General features: G+C 34.3%; 1 protein-coding gene and 1 long non-coding RNA gene across 2 annotated transcripts in view; both read left to right on the top strand.

Annotated features, from left to right (window-relative positions):
• The window catches only part of LOC131931960 (uncharacterized), a 58,692-nt gene that overhangs the window by 35,502 nt on the left and 9,251 nt on the right, over nucleotides 1-13,939 (top strand). The window lies entirely within an intron of this gene.
• On the top strand, nucleotides 6,694-12,738 carry LOC131931961 (uncharacterized). Its single transcript, XR_009384417.1, has 3 exons — nucleotides 6,694-6,928; nucleotides 12,084-12,145; nucleotides 12,587-12,738. It is a non-coding gene; the product is annotated as an uncharacterized LOC131931961 (long non-coding RNA).

The raw sequence follows: 13,939 nt of genomic DNA, 5'->3' as shown, positions 1-13,939 counted from the left end.
CACATTGTTGCCTTAACTGTACTAGCTCGAAAGATGTAACTGTACATACATTAAATATTTTTCATAATTTTATACTGTAGATAAGAGTAATACTGTCTCCATAAGTTGAATGACCAAACTTGAGCAACCATAGTTTTTTTTTCTTTACAATCAGAATTATAGCAAGTTAAACTATGTGAATACAGTTTTGCTATTACCAGTAAAGAGAAGTGTGCACAATATAGTGATCTAACCCTTAAATTAGTATTATGTTAAAAAATTCTATTTAAAGGGCATAAAGCAATAGCAGTGATCTCCCCAAACTTTCTCAAATATTCTTATATAACACTATGGGAAATGGCAACTCACTATATAGACATGATTTTTAATCCATTTTTAATTACTTAAACTTTTTAAAATAGAATAGAATCTCGTAGAAAAAAAATCAACCTAGCTGTAACGGTACTCATGTTATCGTGTTTACAGACACACACAGACATATGAACAGAATTGCAAAGACCAGTTTTTCCTACTCAATTACGCATAGAATACTGAAATTTTGTTAAATTCTGCATTTATTATTTTTGCTCGATTAAAATGTCCCCTATACTCCATATATGATGAAGTACTGAGGTGTAAAACGGTAAAAACTGTCAAAATTTCATGTGATTTTTGTTCATGATTACAATACTTCCTCTATGTATACTCTGTGTATGATAAAGTAAAAATGTAATGAGTTATATTTTGGTCGAAACAAATTTAGCTGAAAATAATTTTTTTTATTTTTTATTTTTTTTTGTTATTTTTTTTTCTCTTTTTTCTTTATTCAATATTCATACATACAGAATTGAGCTTTATATATTAGATATATATATATAGTCAATTGCCATTCATGTCATCTCCCAAAAGAATTACCTATGCAGCAACATCAACAAAGGGGTTGCGCCCTTGGATGTTCCCCCTGGGTCGAGAGACTTGGGGAGGAGCCACCGGGACTACGGTTCGGGTGGCTTAATGAAATCCTGGGCCCAACCCTTTTCAGCTACAACGAATTCAACTACCCTAACAATCGAGATGCCCGAAGAAGAGAGCCCAGATCTGTTCTCCAGCCAACCAACACCAAGTACAACCATGCAAGTCATAATTCAAACGAATGGCCATCCAAATCTTCGAGGCACATTATCCGAAAACTGATAAGTCCACAACAGATTCTGCTGATGAATTACGGCCGAAGTGACACGTGGTTCTTCTCATCAGACGCTTTCAACGTAGCGACGATGGATAATACAAGTAAACAGTATGGGCCCTACACACTGCATTTTTCAATCTATCACAAAGACAGAATCAATGGCACACTTAGGTGGGTCCCACCAGCACTAGAGAACGATGCATTGCTAAAGGCTCTCAGAATTATAAGCAAAAAAGAACCAATAGTAAACAGTAGCCCATACACAAACAACCGCAGCTTCACCATCTTCTCCGACACTCCGAACACTATACCACATTATATCAAGTTTAACTATAAAAACAGACCCATCAACATCCTCATGTTCTTACCTGGAAGACGACAAGCCTGCCAATCATGTGGTTCAACACAACATTGGACAAGTCAATGCCACCAGAGAGATCAAGAGTGGAAACAACAACCAACCTCACCGACAACTATAACTGCGCCACCTAAGGCTACACCTACACTGCAGCAGACAACAGCGCCCACTAATCAGACGAACCAACAAGCGAGCTCGAACACCCCCAGTATACAACTACCAGCAACACAAGAACCAGTAACAACTGCACCGCAGCCCCCAGAACCGATGGAAGCGGAAATACCGTTCAGGGAACCAACCAGCCCTCCCAAAACATCAAGTAAACCAACAACCCCCAAAACAAATAAAGCGAAATCACCAGTCGTCAAAACTCCCGCACCGCAGCAACCAATAACACCACCAAAATCATCGGGAAAAGTAACAACCCCAAGCACAACCACAGCTCAATCCCCAACTAGAAAGCCAACAACATCCCAAAACAAGGAAACAAAAAGCCCAATCGCAGAAACAGATCAAGCCCCGCCATCGAAAAGGAAAAGTGAAATTAGCCCCACTGATCAAGGCAAAATAATTAAAGAACAAAAACGCAAGGAAATATTTTACAGCTGCTTCTTCTGTACCGAACAATTCCCAACAATTAGGGAAACAAAAAACCATGAGAAAACAATACATGCGGAGCTTAAACGGTGCACCATCTGCAAAGGCCAAAAAGTCCACAATGACATAGGCGCCCACTATCAGGACTATCACGAGGGTGCAAACGTCTTTCATTGCAGCCAATGCGAAGTGTACCTCCCCGAAGAGGGCATGAAGTCGCACATGGCGTACCATCACCCGATGTCTTAAATAGAGACAATATTAGACGTTTTGTTTAGTGTAAAACTTGACATGATTAATCTAGGAATAATTTTTTTTTTTAAATACTTTTATTTGCAATTAAAACAAGTACATCAACTTCAAATTTTTTAACATAATTTTGAACACCAAATGAAAATGAAAGGTTTTGCAAATGTACATAATGAATATTTACATGATGTCATGTATTTGATTATAAAAAAAAATTGCAAAGGATGACAGTAAAAGGGGTGAAGGTCAAATGAAAGTGTCAGAAGTCTGGGTGGGGAGAGGAAAGGAAATTTTTCAGAGAGGGTCAATGGGACAGTGAAGCATTTTCTATGTAGGGAAACAACTTAAGTTGACTAGTTGAAAGGGTGTTGTAATGGTCGCATTGAGTTTTCAAAAGGTTGCGGTGTGAAAGATGAGGGGAAAGAGACAAGATTTAGAACTTTAAATAAGTTCTGGATATTGATGTTGCGGTGGGTGGTGGGGTCGTTGGAACAGTTAAAGGGATTGTGGGGTTATCATGTCTGGGGGTAAAGTGGATAGAGGGGGAGAGAGGAGGGGGTAGATTTTTTTTAATATTTTTATTTTTATTAATTCAATTGTTTTAAACATTTAAATCAGTAATAATAATATATTTGATAGATTTTACATAGCATCAAAGACATGAACAATGAACATCAATTGCATGTATAATAATCAAAGGGAAAAAATAAAATGGCATAAGAACTAGATTAAAATAAGGTGTGCAAAGTAGGTTTCTCTTCACTGCTTAGTTTAGTGTGCTGCGGAGTCAAAAGTTCACATTGTAGCCACCCATGGACAGAAATAGAAACGACTGTGGGAGAAGTGTCTCTGTAATCACGTACTGATCTATCATTCCAAAACTTTCCATGACATAAAATTGACCCTTGGCAATGAGGGCACGCTACCTTGAAATGTGCGCCAGTCCGGTTGAGTGGGGGGGGGGGGGGGGGGGAAAGTGTGTGTGTATGTTGGGGGGGGGGGGTTGAGGTGGGTATCTCTTTCTACCATTCAGGTTGTGCATCGGGAAACAGAAGACTGTTCTAATGTTAATTTACTTGGGGGCTGATCGAGTGATGTTTGGCTTGAGACTGTCTAAATTAAAATTAATACTTTATTTATTTCTTTCTTGTATATTTCTTTTTTTTCTCAGTTAAGTGAGAGTTCCCAGTCTATGTCTTAGCTTTGCTTGAAATATTTCTTTTAACTCGATGTCCGTGTATTTTGTGAAAAAATATCTGACTTTATTCCTAATTTGCCATATAGTCGATCTATAAATAGCCATTGCTACTAGTCTGTTTTCGTCTTCTGTTCTTTGTCTAGTAGTGTTAATTAAATTAAGTGTGATTGCTTTATTTGTTGTGGCTGTTTGATTGGTGGTGTTTAATATTTTCGCAAGTGTTTGCTTTGTTTTCTGTACTAATATACAATCTAAATAAATGTGTTTCTCAGTTTCTTGTATATTTTGTTTACACGTTTGACATGTTATTTTAACATTTTGATTTGACTTTTATTTCGTGAAACTGGAGTTGTGTTAAAAATCAGTCTGTATGCTATTTCCCTTTCTTTTGGTGTAATGCGTTTATTATGTAGGTTTCTAAATGTATCTTTAATGTCTATTATATTGTGTTCCCTGGCCCAACTAATTCTCGTGTATAAGGGTGTCGCTTGTTGTTTGATTAGGATGTCGTATATTTTTTGTGTGTCTTCCCCAATAATGCTTTTGTTTCCTTGGAATGTTGCTAGCGTTTCTTTATAAAAGCTGCCTATGTCATTTCCCCCATAGTGTGGTGTTATGATGTTTAATTTTAAAATGCTCTTTATGTTTAACCCAATGTAGTATTGTGCTAATGGATGAGAATGTGGTTCTATCCTTATTCTATCCAGGTGTTTTAATCGGAAGGTGTTTATTTTAGTTTGAATGTCGTGTAGCCCTATACCTCCATTTAATTTATTTTGTATTAAGGTTTTGTGGCTAATGTTTCTAATCGTATTTTTGAAAATGAACTCTCTAATGTGCTTGTTTGTTTTTTTAATAAATGAGTTGGGTATTGTAGAGTTCGTCGCTACGAAAATTATTTTTGAAATGATATATCTGTTTACTAATGCAGCTCTGGCAAAAATGGTTGTATTGCAGTATTGGTATTTTTCCAGATTGTGATTTATTTTATTTTTCAGTGTGGTCCAAGTTTCTTGGTCGTTTATTGTGGGATCGCTAGTATAGGTTATTCCATAAATTTTGAGTTTGTCAGTTATTGTTATGTCTATGTGATAGTTATCTTTACCTTTCCATTTACCTATACCCATTACTTTTGATTTTTCTGCGTTTATTTTTTCCCCGCTCCCTTTCCCAAAGTTGTTGAATTTTTCTATTACAGTCTGTATTGCTTTTTCTGTTTGTACTAAGAAAGTAGTGTCGTCTGCGTATGCAAGTATTTTCTTGCCTACCGTGTTTGGAATGTACAGTCCTTTAATCGAGTTGTCCTGTCTAATGTTTTCTAGTAGGGGTTCTAAGCTTAGGATGTATAGTAGGGGAGATAAAGGACAACCTTGTCTAACTGATTTCTGTATGTGAAAAGCGCTTGTAACACTGTTGTTTATTAATAAATGACTATGTGCATTGTTATATATTATTTTTATCCATGTTTTAAAATAGTGTCCTAGGTTGTAAGCATCTATTGTTTTTATTAACCATGTATGATCTACTCTGTCGAACGCTTTCTGTTGGTCGATGCTAAGAATCGCTAGTTGTGTGTCTTTCTGCGTGCTATAATGTATGATGTCTCTGAATAAGTGCGTGTGGTTGTGTATGTTTCTACCTGGTATGCTATACTGCTGATCGGGGTGTATTAATTTAGATATGAAGGGTTCGAGTTTCTTAACTAAATTTTTTGTCAATATTTTATAATCACTGTTAAGTAAAGATATAGGTCTGTAATTTATAATTTTTGTCCTGTCCGTATCATTTTTGGGAATGAGTGTTATATATGCCCTGTTAAAATCTGTAGCACAATCCTCTCTTTCATGTATGTCCTGAAATGTAGCGTGTAAAAGGAGTATTAAGTCATTTTTGAAGGTTTTATAAAATTCATTGGTTAGTCCGTCTGGTCCTGGAGCTTTATTTAGTTTAAGTCCGTCTATAGTCTTGGATATTTCCTCTTTAGTAATTGGCGCGTTGATTTTGGTACAGTCATTGTTGTCTAGCCTTGTTGTGTACTTAAGATAATGTTCTTGTATTTCATAGTCTGTATCTTCCTTATTGAAGAGGTTTTGATAGTATAAAGTAAACTGACGTTTTATACTTTCCAGGTCATTTGTTTTAGTCCCGTCGTCATCTGTTATGCTACATATCTGTTTACTGTTGCAGTGTATTTTTTCCAAAATTGTGTTGTAATGGGAGGGGTCTTCGTTGCCTATCATGTCTATTCTACTACGTATTAGCGCTCCCTTGTGTCTATGTGTTTGTATTTTGTTTAATTCTGATTCTACTTTTTCAATTTTGTCCTGCGATGCATTATGACTGATTAACGTATCTAGTTGTCTGTCTAGTAGTTCTTCCATAATTTTCCTATCTGTGTTTATTTGCCTTGCTATTTTGATAGAGTATTCCCGTACCATATATTTAAAATCTTCCCAGAGCTCTAGATGCACAAGAATACACTAAATTTCACTGAAACAACGCACTACAGCAGAACACATCATAGCGCAGCTAGGCTAGACAGAATATATGCTCATGAAAGCATAACGGTAAACAAAGTAAAACACCTCGCTCAGACACTTACATTTACAGACCACAAAATAGTTATTGCTCAACTACAAATTAACCCCACTCACAGAACAAAGTATACATATTGGAAACTCAACAACATCTAGAAAATAGCGAATACATCACAGAAATAAGGAAGCTAGCATCAGAATTCACACAGAGAGTATCAAATAATTTTTGTTATAATTTAATATTTAAAATATTCAGTATGCTCCAGGTATTACTACAATGCAAATCACCTTTTTTATTATGTATGATTTAATAAACTTTTTTTTATGGTTTGATATTTTAGCATTTATAATAATAAAATATTTAATTCTGATTGTCGACAAAGTTATTAGCAAACTAGTCATAATAATTAAGTATATTTAACAAAAAATAAACGATTGTTCTAGTCAATTTTGTAAATTACTATTAAATGTGAAGCCTATACATATCAATATTAAGAGAGTAATTATCTCCCTTACTGTAGTTTGCTTGTCTTAATATTCCATATAGAACTTGTAAGTTAATCGTTCTTTCTCGCGTTAATTCGTGTCTGGTTAGCCAGGGAGAGATAAAAGTTTTCGAACTAAATCAATTGTTGTGAACGGGATTCCCATTGATAACAAAAAACATGGCGGCTATTTGTTAGTAGGTCCCGCTTCAAGATTTCAAAATCATCAAACGTTCCAGAAATGCAACAACTGTAAAAACTTTCAACGCTGTTTTATTCATATGGATGGGAACAAACACATGTGTATGCATTTTTGAATATAAAAGTTTTGTGGCGGTAAGTATATTGATTTTATTTCTTTTGTTGATAGTTTGTCCAAGTCTAGGGGACATTACTCTGACTCTACTCAGTCTTTGCTACGAGACTTAAGATTCCCAGACCTAGACCTAGATTCTAGAATCTACCTACTAAGATCTAGATCTACATTGCTTTAATCTAGTTCTAAGAGTATAAGTTTATGAATTAGAATATATTAGATCTAGATTCTAGATCTAGTATTTTAGGTAATCTATCGTTTTAGCGTAATCAATTCGGCCGCAGTAGTAATGTGCGGGAGAGGTAACTGATGAATATATTTGTTTAAATAAGTATATTTAAGTCAAATTTTACAAAATTAAACAGATAATTGATTTCAAATAACAATCAGTGACCAAAAAAATTTAAAATACCATGAAACTAACTTTAAACAAGGTGTTTGAGATAAATGTTAGTAGATAAAAACAGCGGCCATCTTTCCAAATAAAATTTAGAGTAGTTTCCCTTGATAAGAATGTCTATTCGTACGTATATTGTGTTGACTTTGTTGTTTAATATGCATAGCTGTCTTGTTTAATGTAAGTAGTACAGAGGGCCGTCTTCTTATCTTTAATTTCAATTGAAATGAAGGCTATGTATGTATGTACATCCAAGATCTCAAAAACTTTTGGGAGGTTTATCATTTATTAAACCCTTTTGTACTGATGAACTTGTCAATTAATAGATCGTCCATATTCTTCATAAATGACGTTGGACCCAAAATATGGGACGGGTAAAATATTTTTTTTTAAATGATGAACAATATATTCGTTTTCGTTAGAAATTGTGGTTACGCGTTCGGGTATAGTAGAACTGCGATATGATATTAAATCATCATCTCGCTTTTAGTGACGATTTGGGGAAAGGGAATTCATCGGGAAAAGTATGATGTCATTTATGGACAGGGCCGGCGCTACCTATAAGGCGAACTAGGCTGTCGCCTAGGGCGCTGTTCGTAGGGGGGGGGGGGGGGACGCCAAAATGGGTTGGAAAAACAAATTGAAAGTTTGAGGGGGGGGGGGGGGGTTGCAAATCGTAAGCTTGTCCCCGGGCGCTGGAAGGGTCGCTACGCCTCTGATAATACGGGGGCATGAAAAAAATTGCGGGGGGGGGGGGCGCTTTTAATAAGTTTTGCCTAGGGCGCTAAATAATCTGGCGCCGGCACTGTTTATGAGTGATCCATTTAAGCCTAGTTGTTTATTTTGTCTGTAGACATTAGTCTTAAGCCTACACTTTTTCTGAATTAAGATTATTGTGTTTATAAAAATAGTTTTAAATTTTAATTAGTTACATTTGAATACCACATGGTTTTTTATTTGTTCAGTAGTCGTTGTTTACCCATCCCCATCATCCATTATTACAAAAACAAAAAACACTCAATATATGGTGATATTTCCCTCTAGAAAAAAAAAACTAGATCAACCTATAGTTCGTAGGAGAATTAGAATCTATCACTTATTCGTCTGTTAAAAAAAGAAACACGTCATTTTTCTCAACCCCACCGTTTCATCCCCCACTTAGCACAACGTCACAAAGTTCTCGGCGCGCGTGACGTCATTAGTCATTAGGCTAATGTTAAAGAAAGAGATACCGCTTAATTAAAAAAAAATCAAAACAGGCACTATTGCGTTGAGACTTTAGCGACGTTTAGTCTGACGAATAGATCTAAATGACTTTAGTTCGGTAAATTATATTGGTGTTTAATTTATTACAGTGGCATGCGGTGCTCCCTCTACTATACAAATTCACGTGCTTTTAATTTCTGCAACCTGCTGCCCTGAGACGTTCGGCTGTAAAATGCCCGTGACACAGCGGCTTCCGTATATGCATTTCGGCTCCCAGTCCCACCTATACCCTTCGTCTGCCCATTAAGCTCCACGCAAAACTTGAGATTGATATAAGCGGCGATAGTGGTGGTGTCAAAAGGGACCCCCCCCCCCCTCCCCAAGCTCATCTCTTAAAGGTGCTCCGCACTTTATAAAAGACAAACTTGATGTTCAGACAACGTCGGACTCGGGCGTTTAGCCGACTGCCGTATTCCTAATGCACCGTCCACTGCTAACACTATTTCTATATTAAACTCAAGCCTATACTGAGCTCTGGCTTTTTACATTAGCTGCTGTCGTATTAAGGGTTGATCTTTTTTTATGCCCCATGTCGCGAAACTTGCTGTTTTGTCCAATTTTACCTGCAAGCCAATATTTGTCTTGGATTCTTGTCGAATATCGTTGCCATGAGCTAGTTGGTTTGAGCCTTATTGTCAGAAGTTATTACATTTGGAGTCAATGTAGTGCGGCCTATTTTCGTCGGTAGGCATTTAGTGGCAGGCCCTTTTTGGCGGGGATGATGTGCTGAGGTTGTTTAACTTTAACACCGCTTAGGACAACAGGCTTGCAATAGTTATGATCATTCGTTATGAGCAAAGGCATGCATGAAAACGAACGCTTTATGTTCCTCATTTTCATTGAGCACAGCTTTATAGAAGTCTTCCATAATTGACGTCACTCATCCCCCCCCCCCCGATCACCCCTTCATTATAGGCATAAATTGCAGTCCTGCGTAACTTGACGTCACATTAGAATAGCAAATGTGACATCGTTTATCGACAACCCCATATAACTCATTTTGGGTATTTGGTATCAACATTTTGACAACAAAGGTTGTTCAAAATGTGTATTGGAGGTTAGGACTTGACATTTATCATAAATGACATCACGCACTTAAGGGATGGAGTAACTGATTTTGAGGCGACGTTTTACGCGGGAAAGGGGAGGGGTAAGAAACGTGAAACGTTAAGTATTTCGCCTAATACAAAAATGCTGAAAAAATTCTTTTTCGTTTGAATTATGGCTTGACTTTTTAACAGGCAGGGCAAAAAGGTAATTTTCGACATTACGACTATTTCGTGACGGCGAAAATGGGGGGAGTGGGGGGGGGGGGGGGGGGGTTAAGGTGAAGATAGGTAAAAAAACGTGACGTCATTTATGATTTAATAACTAATTAAAGGTAAAAAGCATGAAAATATGAAATGAAAATAGCAAACAAACAATGACACAAGCAATAACAATTAACTCAAACTAATATTTAAATAAACATTAGATATGTAGTGGTAGCTCTATAAAAATAGGGAGTTTCTTATGCATAAAAATTGCATATCATAATAATAATTGTAGAATTGATGTTTATTGTCAGGCAATTAAATTGTTTAAAGGGCAGAATTAAAAAAAAACGCATGCTTTGTATTTAAACACAAGACAAACGTATTTAATAGCAAACATCAATACATTTCCATACAAATAGAAATGAAAGGGAAATGACTCAAAATAATATTTTCTTAAGATGGCCGCTGTTTTTAATAGCAAATTTAGTATCTGGAACATCGTTGTTAAACCTTAATTTCATGACATTTTTATTGATTTAACCCTTAAATGTGGTTTAATATTCAATTATCTTTAGTATTTTAGTAGAATATGCAAAAATATATTCATATTTAAGCCATATTTATTAGTTACCTTATCCCTACATTGCTAGTGACGACCGAATTGATTACGCTAAAACGATAGATTACCGTATTTTAGTGATCTAGATAAAATATTTAAAATATTAAGAAAAGGATGACGGTAAAAACTAAAACAACAGGAAAATGAGGATGCCTTCCAGTCTCACTCAGCCTACGACTTACTTATTAATCGAATCTAGATTCTAGATCTAGATATTAGATCTAGATATCTAGAACTTAGACAACAATGTTAATGTTAATAGACCTAGATAATCTAGATCTAGATTCTAGATAGATTACTGAACTAGACTCTAGTACTGATTACTCAGTGATTACTGTTTAATATTTTAGAAGTAGGCCTATTATAATAATACTTCTACTTCTAATAACTAATAATAGTATTATTAGTTATTAGAAGTAGCTTGTAGATAGATGGCTAGATAGATAGTATTACTAGATCTAGATAGAGATAGTAGAATAGATGTAGATCTAGATTCTAGTTGCAGATGGTAGTATGGTAGGCCCTAGATCTAAAATCTAGATCTAGAGAATCTAGTAGATCTAGATAGATTCTAGATCTAGACTAGATCTACTCTAGCTATTTACTAGATCTAGATCAGTAGCCAGTAGAGTGATTAGAGTAGTAGTAGTGTAGTGTAGAGTACTGTAGACTATTGTAGAGTGTAGGTACTAATAACTAGACTGAAACTAAATTAGACTAGAATCTAGGTCTAGATACATTTAGGGCTTACAGACTTATCAGACTACAGTGTTGCAATGAGTAGATCTAGTAATATATAGATTAAATTTAGTTTGAAATTGTTACAGTAGTGCTACTACTTTTCTAAGTAGTAAGTAGTGTAGACTACTAGAAGAGCAAGATGATAGATCTCCATCAAGCTACAATAGAGTTTAGTTAGTAGTTAGTTAGTCATAGTAATAGTACCAAAAGCAGTGTAAGTAGCACAGTAAAAAAAAAGTATTACTAGGCCATCTATTATTGTATTAGGCCCTTTTATTTTTAGCAAGTTAAAGTTTGGTTAAGTACTAGTCTTCTAGCAAGTTGCCTAGTAGTAAACTTATAAACTAGATCATGTGTATTAGTACTATTAGACTTGTAGGCTAGTCTTGTTAGTCTAGACCAGGGACTATAAAATCTACAATTGATAACTTTCGGCCTTTTAGTATAAGCCTAATTATTAATGAATTACAGGGTACAAAAATTAATAAATTGGTCAGACTCAGTATGGTTACAGTTAGCTGTTAATAGAATTAAGTTTTAGATCTATTGACTACAATTTTTAGTTACAAGTAATGAAAATGAAACTAATAGTTTTGTAATAGTTAAGATATGGTTAACTGTAAACCAGATATTTTAGTTTTTAAGACAAGCTAAGTAGATAGAAAACTGAACCTTTACAATAAATTAAACCTTTTATAAATATATATATATATATATATATATATATATATATATATATATATATATATATATATATATATATATATATATATATATATATATATATATATATATATATATATATATATATATATTAATATCTCATATTAGTTAAATAATTATTTTAATATAATATATGGATAAACTTAATAATTTATTATATTTAAATTCCCTAGGTACTTGGCAAGCAATTTTCTCACACTTTACTGTGGCTATTGGTGCTGATCTTGAACTAAAGGTGAGCTGAATTTTTTTTTTATAATAAGCCATTTTTCAGCTTAAGCCCAAGTTTGAAATCGATTCAGTGTTCTAATTCTTAAAGAATATGTTGCTACTAAGATTATATACTGTAAGTATTAATATGTATGGCTTGATAGTGGGACTGTCAGACAGTAGCTTTCACATTTCTATCCTAAAAGATAAGAGTTCAGATCCCTGGTTTTAGTCCTGGTATGATGTCCTAAGTCTCATGAGTACCAGCTCTCATGAGTACCTGGCTCAAGATAGGGAAATTAAAGGTGGCTGGGTATATACCTCTGAACACTCTAATTTTACATGCAAATGTCACAGAAACAGGTGAATTTTAATTCAACTGCTATATTGGCTGTCTGTTTTAATCAATGATTAATTTTTTCATATTACAGAAAGTTGTTAAAAATATTATTTATTTAATTTCTAGGTAAATGGAACAGCATGGATGTGGATTTTTAGACACAAGGAAGCTGAATTTAACTTTTAATGAAGAATTTAAATGATAATTGTCCATGAAAAGAAATATTAATCATATACATTGTAATGCTGTATTGATGCATCTTCTGTTTTAAGTAATTAAAAAACCATCCATTTATGAAATTATTTTCATTTTTTTTTTTTCAATTTTAAAACTGTAGTTCTGTTTTGTTATTTGAAAACAATGATGAAAGTATACTGAACTGCCATTGAGATATTAATATAAATGCTATTGTTTATAGTTTAATTCTTTCAGAAGCAACTATATTGACATCAAAACTGAATCTTTATTGTACACTAAGTATAAAAGCTTACCCGCAAACCAGTCCATGTCAACAATTTATTGACATTCAAACATTAAATTTTTTTAAAGGTGATTTTTCTTAAATAAAACAGACTACTTTCATATGGGATAAGAAACATTTAATTTTGAAATTGATTGGTTTATTAAATTTTAATGGAGCTGAAACTAAAACACTGGGTACAAATTTATTATTACTTTGTTTCTCAGAAAATTGCAAATTTTGAACATAAGAACTGTGGGAAGTAGGCAATGATGTTAAAATATCTCTTGAAACTTGAAGAAATTGTGGAAGGTTTAGAGATAGAAAACAACATTTCAGAAGATGATGTTTGAAATAATGGTAAAATATCTTTAGCAATTGTCACTGAATAAATATTTTCATTAGACAAATCACATTTAGATATAGAAGAATAAGGTATGTCTTCAGATTTTCTTATCAGCGAAGATCCTGGGTGATTCTCTTTGTTACCATCGGTCAAACGACAAGCCAATTCTGGAAAATTCATTGGGTTCTTTGCCTGGGCAGCTAAATATATTTGAATTAAGTTCATGCAAGGCTTTAGAAACATCAATTGGATAAAACTCTATAATTTCATTAACTTTTTATTAATATCAGCTCCAAAGGAATAATATAAACAAGTTACACATCATCAATAAATCAAATTTGCAGATATTTCCATTTCACCAAACTTTCTCTAAGTCATAATATATATTTTAAATTCATGGCATTTTGTTAGGCTAGATATGTTGACTTTTATTTACCACAATATTCTGATTATATAAATTAGGATTACCCAGCTATCATACATTCTTCTTTTTACTGCCCTCCTTTATGAGGGGGAGGTAAAAATCATCATAAAATGTGTGATGCAATTTACAGATGAACCCTCTCTCTCTCTCTACCCCCCCCCCCCCTATATATATATGTATATCTACATAATCTCTAAAATCATGTTGGTACCTCTACCTGTTTGAATGTTAGGCCCCTTTCCTTCAACT

This window comes from Physella acuta, unplaced genomic scaffold, assembly GCF_028476545.2.
Source record: "Physella acuta isolate Inbredline_101_S28 unplaced genomic scaffold, ASM2847654v3 ptg002065l, whole genome shotgun sequence".
Lineage (NCBI taxonomy): Eukaryota > Metazoa > Mollusca > Gastropoda > Physidae > Physella > Physella acuta.
Note: the sequence above shows the minus strand (reverse complement) of the source record. Positions and strands in the feature narration are given on the sequence as shown.